The sequence below is a fragment of the Neovison vison genome, chromosome 3 (genome assembly GCF_020171115.1).
Source record: "Neovison vison isolate M4711 chromosome 3, ASM_NN_V1, whole genome shotgun sequence".
NCBI lineage: Eukaryota > Metazoa > Chordata > Mammalia > Carnivora > Mustelidae > Neogale > Neogale vison.
This window is the reverse complement of record NC_058093.1, coordinates 9,247,620-9,261,182: the sequence shown is the minus strand read 5'-3', so window position 1 is coordinate 9,261,182 and position 13,563 is coordinate 9,247,620.

Below are 13,563 nucleotides of genomic sequence, written 5' to 3'. Positions count from 1 at the left end.
AGATGTGGTTCACATATACAATGGAATATTACTCAGCCATCAGAAAGGATGGACACCTACCACATACATCAACACGGTGTAAGGGTCTATGCAGCCAGAGTGGCCCCACCCCCATTGAACTGCCATTTTGTTGTTTATGCAGTAAAACTTAAATTGACTCTGCCCCCGCCTCCCCGGGAACTTAACTTAAAAACAAGTCCCGGAAACCAGTCCCAGGTTAAAAAAAAAGCCCAAATATAAGGATGGGTCAGGCCAGGTGGAGATATTCAATCAGTGGGGGCGCATACTGTCTCCTAGCTACCAAGGAGTATGGGCCCCGCCCTTTAGGCACCTTTTTGGCCCCGCCCTTTAGGCACCTATAACCAAGGTGATAGGCTGGTTCAAATGTCTACTAGGGTAAATTGTAATTCAATTGGTCACCTAGGATGACTGTGTAGCTTTCTCTGTGGATTACAATTTCATTGGCCACCTGTGTGTGGCCAGGCCTAACCACATGGCCTTTGCTCTATAAAAGCTAGTCTGTGAAACAGAGACGGGTTGTCCTCTCTGCAAGGGGCGGCCCCGACCGGTCTGTTTGAAGTTCTGTTTGATTCTTGATGCTTGGCGAGAGATAAAGCTTTGCTTGACTTTCGCTTTGTATCAGTCTCAATCCTTTAATCATGGACCCATTATTGGGGGACCCAATATTGGGGACCCAACAATTGATGGAACTGGAAAGGATTATGCTGAGTAAAATAAGTCAATCAGGGTGCCTGGGTGGCTCAGTGGGTTAAGCCTCTGCCTTTGGCTCAGGTCATGATCCCAGGGTCCTGGGATCAAGGTCCACATCGGGCTTTCTGCTCAGCGGGGAGCCTGTTTCCCCCTCTCTCTGCCTGCCTCTCTACCTACTTGTGATCTCTCTGTCCCTGTCAAATAAATAAAAATAAAAATCTTTAAAAAATAATTTAAAACAATTAAAATTAAAATTTAAAAAAAAGGAAAGAAATCAACCAGAGAAAGACAATTATCATATGGTTTCTCTTATATTTGAATATAAGGAATAGAGCAGAGGACCATAGGGGAAAGGAGGGAAAACTGAATGGGAAGAAATCAGAGAGGGAGACAAATCATGGGAGACTCTTGGCTCTGGGAAACAAACTGAGGATTGCAGATAAGAATGTGGCGGGGGGGGGGGGGGGTGGTAACTGGGTGATGGGCTTTAAGAAGGGCACGTGATGTGATGAGCACTGGGTGATATACACAGTTAATGGATCATTAAACATTTATCAGAAACTAATGTACTAAATGTCAGCTAATTGGATGTAAACTTTAAAAATCGAATTAAAATAAGAAAAAATAAAGAAATAGAATGTTCTACTTAACAAACAACAAAACAGGGGTGCCTGGGTGGCTCAGTGGGTTAAAGCTTCTGCCTTCAGCTCGGGTCATGATCCCAGGGTCCTAGGATCAACCCCCACATCGGGCTCTCTGCTCAGCAGGGAGCCTGCTTCCCTCCCTCTTTCTCTGCCTGCCTCTCTGCCTACTTGTGATCTCTGTCTGTCAAATAAATAAATAAATAACCTAAAAGAACAACAACAACAAAACAGTTATGTAATCAGCACCACTATCTAATTTCTGTAAATTTGCACCACCCAAAAAAGAAATCCCACGTCCATTAACAGTCATTCCCTATTTCCCTCCTTCTCCCTTTCCCTTGCAACCACTTACCTATTTCCTGTCTTTATGAATTTGTCTATTCTGAACATTCTCTATAAATGAAATAATACAATATATGGTCTTCGTGACTGGCTTCTTAGTATGAAGTTTTCAAGGTTTATCCATTTTTTTGCACATATTATTACTTCATTCCTTTTTATAGCCAAATAATACTTGATTGTATGGATATGCCACATTTTGTTTATCCCTTCCTCAGTCGATGACATTTGAGTTGTTTCTATTTTTGAGCTATTATGAATAATGCTGCTATGAACATTTGTGTACAGATTTTTGTATGAACTTGTATTTCAGGTTTCTTATGCATTTACCTAGAAGTGAAATTGCTGAAGTTGCTGGGTAAGTCTAGATTTATATTTTTAGGAACAGCCAAAATGTTTCACAGCAACTGTCAAAAAGTCCAATCAGCAGTATATGAGAGTTTCAATTTCTCCGTATCCTTGCCAACAGTTCTTATTCCCCATTTATTTTTATTATGGCCCTCTTAGTGGATGTGAAGTAGTTTCTCATTGTGGTTTTGATTTGCATTTCTGGTTCAGGACTAATGATGTTGAACATTATTCCTTGTGCTTATTGGTTATTTGTAAATCTTCTTGGGAGAAATGTCTATTCAATCCTTTGCCCATTTTAAAGTTGAGTTACTTATTTTGTTGTTGTTGAGCAGTAAAATTCTTTACATATCCTGGATACATGTGCCTTATCAGATATAGGATTTGCAAATATTTTCTCCTATCCTATTGGTTGTTTTTTTACTTTCATGATAGTGTCCTTTGAGACACCAAAGTTGTGTTTTTGGTGTCATATCTTAAAAAACCACTGCTTAATTTGAAGTTATAAAGATGTACTCTTATGTCTTCTTTTAGGAGTTTTATAGGTAAGGATAGGGGTGCCTGGGTGGCAGAGTCCACTGAGTGTCTGATTCTTGGTTTCAGCTCAGATCGTGATCTCATGGTTGTGAGATGGAGCCCTGCAACTGACCTCCACTCAGCATGGGGTCTGCTTGAGATTGTCTCTCCCTCTGCCCCTCCAACTCATGCTCTCTCGCTTGCTCTCTTGCTTGAGTAAATATATAAATCTTTAAAAAAAAGTTTTATAGGTGTTGCTCTTACATCTAGAGCCTATAAATCAATTTGAGGAGTATTGCAAATTTACTATATTAAGTTTTCTGGTCCATGAACATAGGATGTCTTTTCATTTATTTAGGTCTTTCTTTTGGCAGTGTTGGCTAGTTTCCACTGTGCAGGTTTTACAATTCTTTTGTTAAATTTATTCCTAAGTATTTTATTCCTTTGGATGCTACCATAAGGGAATTATTTTCTTAATTTCATTTTCAGATTTTTCACTGCTAATGTATAGAAATACAGTTGATTTGTAAAAATTGATCTTGCGTCCTACAACTGTGCTGAACTCATTTACCACTTCTAACAGTTTCTTAGTGGATTTTCTATATATAACATCATGTCATCTGAAAATGGAGATCATTTCACTTCCTTCATTTCAATTTAGACTTTTTTTTTTTAACTTTTTCTTGCCTAACTGCCCTGGCTAGAAGCTCCAGTGTAATGTTGAATAGAAGTTGTGAGAGTAAACATCATTATTTTGTTCCTGATCTTAGGGGAAAAGAATCTGGTCTTCGTTATTAATTATGATGTTAGTTGTGGGTTTTTCACAGGCACTCCTTATCAGTTTGAGGAAGTTTCCTTCTATTTCCAGTTTATTGAGTTTTTTAACTTAAGAAATGGGATTGGATTTTGCCAAATGCTTTTCTTCATCTTCTGAGATGACTGATCATGTGGTTTTTGTCCGTTGTCCTTTATTCGATTAATATGATAAATTACATCAATTTTTTTATGTTGAATCAACTTGGCTGTGTGGGATAAATCTCCCTTGGTAATGGTATATAATCCTTTTTATATATTTTTGGATTCTGTTTCTTCCTGTCTAACCTCGGCAGGGGCCAGGGGATGTGGGGAACCAGAGCCTCTGGTTTCATTAGTCACCGAGGTTTCCCAGATCACATCTCACACAGTGCATATAGAATTCCTGATTTTATCAGGGAAATCAGGAGGGAAGATGTCAGAAAAGGACTGACTTGAGCATCAAGGCTTACTCACACCGTAGGAGATCTGGGGGTGAATCACCAACCATTTCCTGGTATCTCATTTCACACCTGTACAATTTCTATTTACAATAGAATGGACAGATTAAAGTAACTTTCATAATAATAAAAACACAGAAAACAATTTAAAATAGGAAATAGGATATAAATAGGAAATAGGATATAAATCAATAGGAAATAAGATATAAATCAATAATTTACAGAAGTCAAATATTTTTTTTTAAGATTTTATTTATTTATTTGACAGAGGGAGATTACAAGTAGGCAGAGAGGCAGACAGAGAGAGAGGAGGAAGCAGGCTCCCTGCTGAGCAGAGAGCCCGATGCGGGACTTGATCCCAGGACCTTGAGATCATGACCTGAGCCGAAGGCAGCGGCTTAACCCACTGAGCCACCCAGGCGCCCCGTCAAATATTTTTTTTTTAAAGATTTTATTTATTTATCCGACAGACAGAGATCACAAGTAGGCAGAGAGAGAGGAAGGGAAGCAGGCTCCCTGTTGAACAGAGATTCCCGATGCAGGGCTCGATCCCAGGACACTGAGATCATGACCTGAGCCGAAGGCAGCGGCTTAACCCACTGAGCCACCCAGGCGCCCTGAGAAGTCAAATATTTAATAAGTATATATTTTTAAATCTCATCACTAATAATTAGGGAAATCCAAATTAAAGCAAGTACTGTATTATTTTTTTTAATTTTTTTATTTTTTATAAACATATAATATATTTTTATCCCCAGGGGTACAGGTCTGTGAATCGCCAAGTTTACACACTTCACAGCACTCACCATAGCATATACCCTCCCCAATGTCCATAACCCCACCCCCCTTCTCCCAACCCCCCTCCCCCCAGCAACCCTCAGTTTGTTTTGTGAGATTAAGAGTCACTTATGCTTTGTCTCCCTCCCAATCCCATCTTGTTTCATTTATTCTTCTCCTACCCCCTTAACCCCCCCAAAGCAAGTGCTGTATTATTTTTTACTCAGAATATTGGCAAAAAAATTTTAAGAAGAGTGATACTACATAGTGCTGGCTAAAAAATGGGAACTCTCCTACAGTGATAGTGGGTAGGGGAATTGCTGCAATAGGATGATACTGCATTTCATCAAATCTAAGTTGGCAATTGTAAGATTGTCTTGTCCATTTAGGCTGCTATAACAAAAATGCCATAGACTGGGTGGCTTGAACAACAGACATTTATTTCTCAGCTTTGGAGCTGGGAATTCCAAGATAAAGTGCCACGGATTAGGTGTCTGGTAAGAGCCTGTTTCCTATTTCATAGACAGCCATCTTCTCTCTCTATCCTTACATAGAGGGAGGGGTGTGAGAGCTTTCTGGGGTCTCTTCTACAAGGGAATGAGTCCTTCATGAGGGCTTCACCCACATGACCTAATCACCTCCCGGCCCCACATCCTAATGCCATCACATTGGTGATTAGGTTGCAACATATGAATTTTGAACAGACACAGACATTCAGTCTGTAACAAAGATGTACCATTATTTTCTCATACAAAGAAAAAACCTGCCAATTAAATAATAATATAATACTTTCTTTTCTTTGATTATAAGATGCCTCCTGACTTTAAGGACATTAAGTGTGAATGATAAAATGTGGCATATGTTAATACCCATTAAAATTAGAATGACACATACCCTTTCACCAAGCAGTCCTACTTTGGGGAATCAATGCTACAGAGATAAAATTACAATTAAGCAAGGATGAAATTTAAAATATTTAACAGCCAATTTGGCACAGATACCTACCAGTCAGAACAGACACTAATCAAAATAAACACCAACAAACAGACCTGCCTCTAACACTTTTAGGTCCTGGCAAGAGTATAAATGGAGGTTTTTATATGAGATGTTTAAATACTTTAAAGTGAAAAAAAATCAGTAAATAAAATATGTTCTGTCACCATGCTTTGACAAGTATGCCTTCATGACAATCTAGAAGAACTGGTTCAGATGTAAAATTATTGCCCGCCTTGGATTTCTGAGTCAGACTATAGTAGCACAGGGAAGGTAGCCCTCCATCTTCAACTGGTAGCTCATGTCCCACTGGAGTTTCTTCCTACCCACAGCCTGATTCTCACTGAGAGGAGTCTTGAATACACATATGGACACCTTAGCCTGCATGACCAAGCTCTGTTAATACCCTCGGCCCCTTGGTTGCCCCTCAGGCCTGTGGGTGTTTGCAATGGTGGTGTAAGTTGCCTTCAAGAGGATGGACCAATGAAAATGACCCATGTAGCTCTGTTATTAGGATCAAGACTTTTGAGTAGGGAATTTCAGCATCTTGGATATAAAATAGTCTGATAGAAGGTCATAGATTACAACTGGGCACATCCCCTTTGGCCCACAAACTCCTTACCCCATGGGGAGGAACATAACTGAAGGAGGACAAGAACAATTGCCTTCTGGGAGGGGGCACAAGTTTAGGGATATTACTGCTGGCCGGCATACTTTCTCAGCAACTAACAAGTTGAATATTAGTCCTTCAGAAAACCATTGATGTAAATGCCAAAATGTTTATTGCATTTTTTAGAAAATTTTATTTTTAACTAATCTCTACATCTAATGTGGGGCTCAAACTTAACAATCCACGATCAAGAATCCCACGTCCTAACAGCTGAGCCAGACAGACGCCCCTGTTTGTTACATTCTCTATTAGTGGGAAAGAAAAAACCAGAGACAATTTGAATGTCATTCTATTATATCCCTAATATGGAATGATATGAAGCTATTAAAAATAATAAATGTGGTTAAGTGATATTAAGTATGGTTAAAAACAGGAAGCTTCAGTGAAATGTTTATCGTTACAATCTCAAACATCAGCAAAAAATCCATTTATATGTTTATAGGCATCTATCTACTGGATGGTCATGGACAAAGATATGACAGGACTTACCCTATAATGTTACAGGAGAAGGGTATATGCCCCTCCCTCTCTCTCTCTTTCTCTCTCTCTGTCAAATAAAAAAATAATAAAATCTTTAAAAAAAAAAAAGGAGGAGAGAATAAGGGAATGGTAAAATTGTATCTAAATGGGAAATGTGCCTGGCATAATGTTAAGAATGTAACATAGAAAAATTAGAACAGTGATGTAATTATATGACAGAATTGTGGGCAACTTTTGTCCTGAATTTATGCTTGTGTTTAATGTTTATTGTTTCTGTAATAAGGTTTTTAAGAAGAAAAGAGGCTGGGAGGTAAATCAGTCCTTCTACTTCATGGTGGGTTAATACTGTCCTTTAGAACTAGCTCCAAGCTCCATAGTTAAAGAGGAATGAAGAAAACTTGGTGAGGCTCCAGTAAGAAACCACAGACATACTAAGAATTGAAGAAAGCATCCTTTTTGGAAGAGTAAAAGGGACTAAACTTAAATAGCTCAAAGTTTCCTTGAATTGTAAAATATGGAGATTTAGGTCAATAATTTCTCACATCCCTCCAGCTCTAACAAGTTTTTGTTCTTAGACTAGATCTGTTAGTCAGCAGCATAACTGCCAACTGCTTGCAGCTTCTGAAGGAGAGAGCAGGGAAATACGAAGGAAATAAAACATGGTTGGAGGCTGACTGCACCATGAGTCCTTCCCCAGAAGAATTTATTCCAGAAGAGACTAAGATGTGCTCTTCCTCTTCTGAGAAAGAAAATAAATTGGATTTAAGTGCGGCATGGCAAATTCAGGATCATGAAAAATTATTGGAGAAAATGTTGAGTTAAAATAGAAGTGGTTGATACAAGACTGATTGTAAAGTCCCTTTACTGGAGACTTTAAAAATTAAAGTTGTCACTCATCAATAGGGGATGTTGCTAAAGAGATGTCAGTTGGCCAGTGTGAACTCCTTCAAGCGCTACAAATCTAGCTATCTCCATCAGCTTGTTGTTGTACAGATACTCAAACACATTTATTTGTTCTCTCCCTTGAACAGCCTATGGTAGCTACTATATTCAACAACATCAGAATTCATCCTGTGTCCCCAGGCTGAAAAACCAGATGGGCATCCTTGACTCTTACCCCTCCTTTGCTATAATTATCCCTTGGGTTATGAAGTCCTGTTCTTTCTGTGCGTTTTTCTATTCTTTTTTATTTTATAAGTAGGCTCCATGCCCAGTGTGGAGCCCAACATGGAGCCCAACGTGGGGCTTGAACTCACAACCCTGAGATCAAGACCTGAAGAGAGATCGAGTCAGATGCTTAACAAACTGAGCCACCCAGGAACCCCTCCTTCTGTGCCTTTTGAACACACTTTCCCTTCCATGTCTGTTGAACTCAACTCTCCAAACCCAGGTCAAATGTCACTTCTTCTCAAGGGTATACTAAAGTTCTACCTTTAAAAAGGCAGAAATAATTGTTTTTTCCTCTGTGTTTCCAAGGCACCATGTGCATGCCAGGAGCAATGGTAATTATATCACTTACTGTTGTAATGATTTGATTATATGTGTGACGAAGATGAAATATTTTTCTGTCTTTGTTCCTCAATCCCCATCTCCTCCCGGTCACATGCCAGTTTGGGTTGGCCTAATTCTGGATCTTCTCTAGGTGGTTTAAACATAGGCATGGAAAGGGTTTGGGAGGATTAGAATATGAGAGCCTCTGGGTAATCAAAATCTCTAAATATGGGGAGTTGAATTGGGACCCCTTTAGTATTCTTTGAAAAACATAAATGAATATGAAATATATGTTTAATTACTTCTTGGAAACTAGACTGTGTTTCCCACACAGAGATAGGTCTCATATAGCCCTGGGATTTATTTAGGTTACACATAGATCTGTTGCCTCCTTTTCTACTTCATGTCTATTTCCCCAGTCCCTCAGCAGTGCCGGCATGACCTAGTAAGCGAACGTATGCGTGTGGTATGGCCCCTTCCAATAAAACATCCCAATTTTCCAAATTAGCGTTAATGAACATTTCCAGATGGTGTCACTTTGCTTATGCCACCAGAGGTCCCGAGACCAGGCCAACAGCTGAGAGGAGGGCCCCCAGGTTGGAATTGGGATGGAAGCCCAAACCAAAGCGAGGAAAATGTGGCAGCGGTCAAGACAATAGCTATTGACGTGATGCCAAGAGAAAGGCAAGACAAAGGCTTAAGAGGAAAACAAACTGTGAGATCGGTGGCCAGGAGAGTCTAAAGCATGATGTCCAAGTTCAAGGTGCCAAATGAATCGGGTATGTTCAGAGATCTGAGAAGGGCTATTCTTCACTATGTGCCTTTGACCGGGTCAGGTGTAGCTATTTAAAGACACTGGAGGGGTGCCAGTGTGGCTCAGTTGTTTAAGCGTCTGCCTTCAGCTCAGATCATGTTCCCTGGTCCCGGAATGGAGCCCCGAGCTGGGCTCCCCTTTGCGGGGAGTCTGCTTCTCTCTCTCTCTCTCCCTCTGCCCCTCCTGCCTCCCTCATGCTCTCTCTCTCAAATAAATAAATAGAATCTTTTGAAAACATTAAAGACACTAGCACACATAATGCATCGTCCTCCTTCATACTCCTCCTCCCCCACTGAGCAGCCCAGTCCACAGTACAGAGTGGGTGAAGCTGCTGGTGCCCGGGGATGAATCGTGTTTGTGATGAAGTTCTGGAATGTAAGTGAGGTTCAGTGGGGTGGAGTCCGGAGCCGATGACCAAGAAAGGCTTCTTGAGATGTCTTTGGTGCAAAATGGTGGTTTATTAAAGCACAGGGACAGGACCCGTGGGCAGGAGGAGCTGCTGCCCTGGGTTTGCCAGGGTTGGCAGGTTATGCACCCTGGGGGTGGGGGAAGGAAAAGGGAGGTTTCACTAGAACTTTCATATGCTAAAGAGGACCTACAAGATACCGGACACCTTGAGGCCTTGCCATTGTCAAGGTCATTTTTCGCTCTAGTAAGGTATTAACATTAAGATAGTTGGGAGATTCCTAAAGAAGGTCACATATGTCCCACCCAGGAGTGGGGGTGAGGGAAGGTTGGAGGGTGTCAGCTTTTGCTTTGTCCTTAGCCAGACTTCTGTTCCCTCATCATTTGTACCTGGCATTGTACCGGTGGTCACTGTATTCTACACTGTCACACACTTGCAGAGAAAAATAACGATGCTGTAAAAGTTGTCTCTAAAATAATACAAAAGCTCCCCACTTTTCCACTTTTCCAGCCACTAGCCCCTTGTAGGACCAGTTCCCAGAACAATTTCAGTTAGAACCTTGAAGAAAATTAAATGTCCTCAGTCAATGAACTGCATTTCTACATTTGGTCTTCTCTATTCATCCATTGTTACTTTTTCTCTTGGGATACATCTTTTAAGCTGCTACTGACTTGATGCAGGAAACAACATAAAACTGAGAATTATTTTTCAGATTCCTTAATCTCAGCACTTTTTATCTATTAACTGTTTTTTTTCAATATAGCTAGTTCTATTGTGGGATCAACTTTTGTTGCCATTGTATAAAATTGAATCCTATATTGTTTATTGCTTGTAATTATTTTTGTAGTTTTTTAAAGATCTAACTGTTACCAACTTAAATCAGGCACTGGTGTCATGTTTCAGCAAAATTTTTTTTTCTAGAATACTCTCCATCCTCCACTTTGTGAAAATTAACATAATTGCGTCTTTTCTTTCTCTTTTTTTAAACAGCAACCCAGGCTGTTAACCCTTCAGGACCCAAGCACCCTTCAGGACTCAAGCTGCATCACAGGAGCCCTGAGAAAGCAGTTAGGAATCAGAATGTGCTTTAACCCAGCCACTGAATGCAAAGGGTTACACTCTGCTAGAAGCTACGGGGACTGATTGGTGATGGTGGCAGAAGTAAGACGTGTTCCTCATGCTACCTGGCTTGGGAGCATCACTGTATCTACTTACTGGGAGCAAGGGACTGGAAATTCCCCTTCGACCTAAAAATAGAAGACAAGGGAGCTTGCTATAGGAATTAGAGAAAAGTAGGCAGTATTTCTAGAGCTCTTTGGAATTTTCAGAGAAAATGTTATAAAAACACAAGCTATTTCTTTTATTGTTAAATTATGTTTCTATTGTAAGGGTCTATTTAGCCAGAGCGATTCCATCTTGGGTTAGACAGTCATTTTGTTGTTTATGCAGTAAAACGTAAACTGACACCCCCCACCCCCACCAGGGGACTTACTTAAAAGCAAGCCCGGGAAACCAGTCCCAGGTAACAAAGCCCAAATACAAAGGTGGGTCAGGCCAGGTGGAGACATCCTATCAATGAGGTGCGCATACTGTCTCCCTAGCTACCAAGAAGTGTGGGTCCCACCTTTTTGGGCGCCAATTCTGACCAAGGTGATAGGTTGGTTCAAATATCTACTAGGGTAAATTGTAATTCAATTGGTCACTTATGTGTGACCTAGCATGACTGTGCAGCTTTCTCTGTATGTTACAATTTCATTGGCCACCTGTGCATGGCCAGGCCCAACCACATGGCCTTTGCCCTTAAAAGTTAGTCTGTAAAGCAGAGAGAGGTCACATCTTTGCAAGAGACAGACCTGGCTGGTCAGTTTGATTCTCAATGCTTGGTGTGAAATAAAGTTTTGCTTGACCTTCGCTTTGTATCAGTCTTGTTCTTTTGACCATGGACCCAACACTATTACCAATAACTCTACAAGGGGAGCTTTTTCTTTTTTTTAATTTAAAGTCCCCTCTGCCTGCCTCTCTGCCAAATTGTGATCTTTGTCAAATAAATAAATAAAATATTTGGGGCGCCTGGGTGCTTCAGTCGTTAAGCATCTGCCTTCAGCTCAGGTCATGATCCCAGGGTCCTGGGATCAAGTCCCACACTGGACTCCCTGCTCCTCGGGAAGCCGGGTTCTCCCTCTGCTTGTGTTTCCTCTCTCACTGTGTCTCTCTCTGTCAAACAAAATAAAATCTTGGAAAAAAAAAAAGTCCCAATACTGTAAATCGCTAAGTACCAAAAGAACTTTGCCATGCAAAGAGCGGGCTATCAAAAGCATGCAAAATCAGTCTCTGAATCAATTACTGCTGCCCCCCACTTCGCCTCACGTAGCATGATTTACTGCCTGCTGGACAAAAGTCAGAGGAGAGAAGGGAGACAGAAAAGTAGGAGAAGTAATCCTAAACATAAACCCCAAAGTGCTCATGGAAAGAGAAGGGAGGAACCACGTGTGGTGTGAAGACAGAGAGACAGTGCCTGATGGAAGTGAAGTCTGCTAATGTGGCAAGAAAAAACAAATCCTGTTCTGAACTATAAGACAGGGAGGAAGTCAGGAAGTGGAAACTCAGGAATGACTGTGAGAAGAATTTGGTCATATTTTGAAAGAGCTCTGGGCCATACAAAATTAAAGCCTCACTCTTTGCAGACCAGTACAAAGGAGATGGTGTTCTAGCTTTCTCTTGTTTCATTATCCGGTTTATGTCATCTGTGGAGAATTAGCTCTAGGAACTCTATGTGGACTAATTTATACTATTCAGGTGTTCTTAAATGAATAACTAATAGTCCATTGTGGGGATATAATGACTGGTAGCTCCTTTTGTTTGCTACAACTACCCGCTTCCAAAGATGGATTCTATTCGGATCTCTCCGTGTTCCTCTCACTGAAGTGTGTGTCGTAAACAATCTGGACACCAGCTTTCCCATTAGCCTCAGTTGTGTCACTGCACATACTCTCGCAGTAAAAAAAAATTATGGCGAAGTCAAAGTTATCAGTTTTCTTAAACCTCAGTCCTTAAAGGTAGGAAAATAGGCAGAGAGCGCTGTGCCGCATGCTGAAGTAGGGTTGGAGCACTGTCGCATTGAGCTGCTGGCGGAATCAGCTGCTTTTTGGTGGAATATGGTTTTTGCTTGAAAATTCAAGTGAGGAGAGGGTGTCATTATTCAGACTTGCGTATCCTGCCATGATTTTCTTGGAAATCAATGAAGCCTGTCACCTCAAGGAAAACAATGGATGGTTTTTCTTTTCTTTTTTTTTTTAAAGATTTTTTTGTTAAGTAATCTCTACAACCAACATGGGACTCAGACTGACAACCCTGAGATCAAGAGTCCCCTGCTTCACTGACTGAGCCAGCCACATGCCCCAACAGACAGTATTTTTATTTTTTTTATTTTTTAAAAGATTTTATTAATTTATTTGACAGAGAGAGAGCACAAGTAAGCAGAGAGGCAGGCGGAGAAAGAGGAAGGGAAGCAGGCTCCCCGCTGAGCTGAGAGCCTGATGCGGGACTCGATCCCAGGATCCCGAGACCATGACCTGAGCTGAAGGCAGAGGCTCAGCCCACTGAGTCACCCAGGTGCCCCTTTAATCTCATCTTTAATGATGCTTTACCCCACCGAGCCACCCAGGCACCCCATCCTCACTGATTTTTTTTTTTTTTTTTTGTCTTGCCCTCACTCTTTTTAGAGTGTTAAGAGATTTTAGGGTGCCTGGCTGTCTCAGTCAGTGGATTGTGCAACTTGATCTCAGGTTTGTGTGATTGAGGCCCACTTTGAGTGTAGAGATTATTTTAACATCTTTTTTTCCTTAAGACTTTTATTTATTTGAGAGAGAGACAGAGATAGTGAGAAAGAGCATGGGTAGGGAGGAGAGGGAGAAGTGGGCTCCCTGCTTAGGGAGGGACATGGGGCTCCATCCCAGGACGCTGCGATCATGACCTGAGCCGAAGGCAGACGCTTAACTGACTGAGCTACTCAGGTGCCCCCAAAATAAAATCTTACCAAAATAGTGTCAGGAGATCCTGAGACCGAAAGTTTGAAAATGGTTGCTCTACAGAAATGCTTCCTAGAATGTGTTATTTGAAAG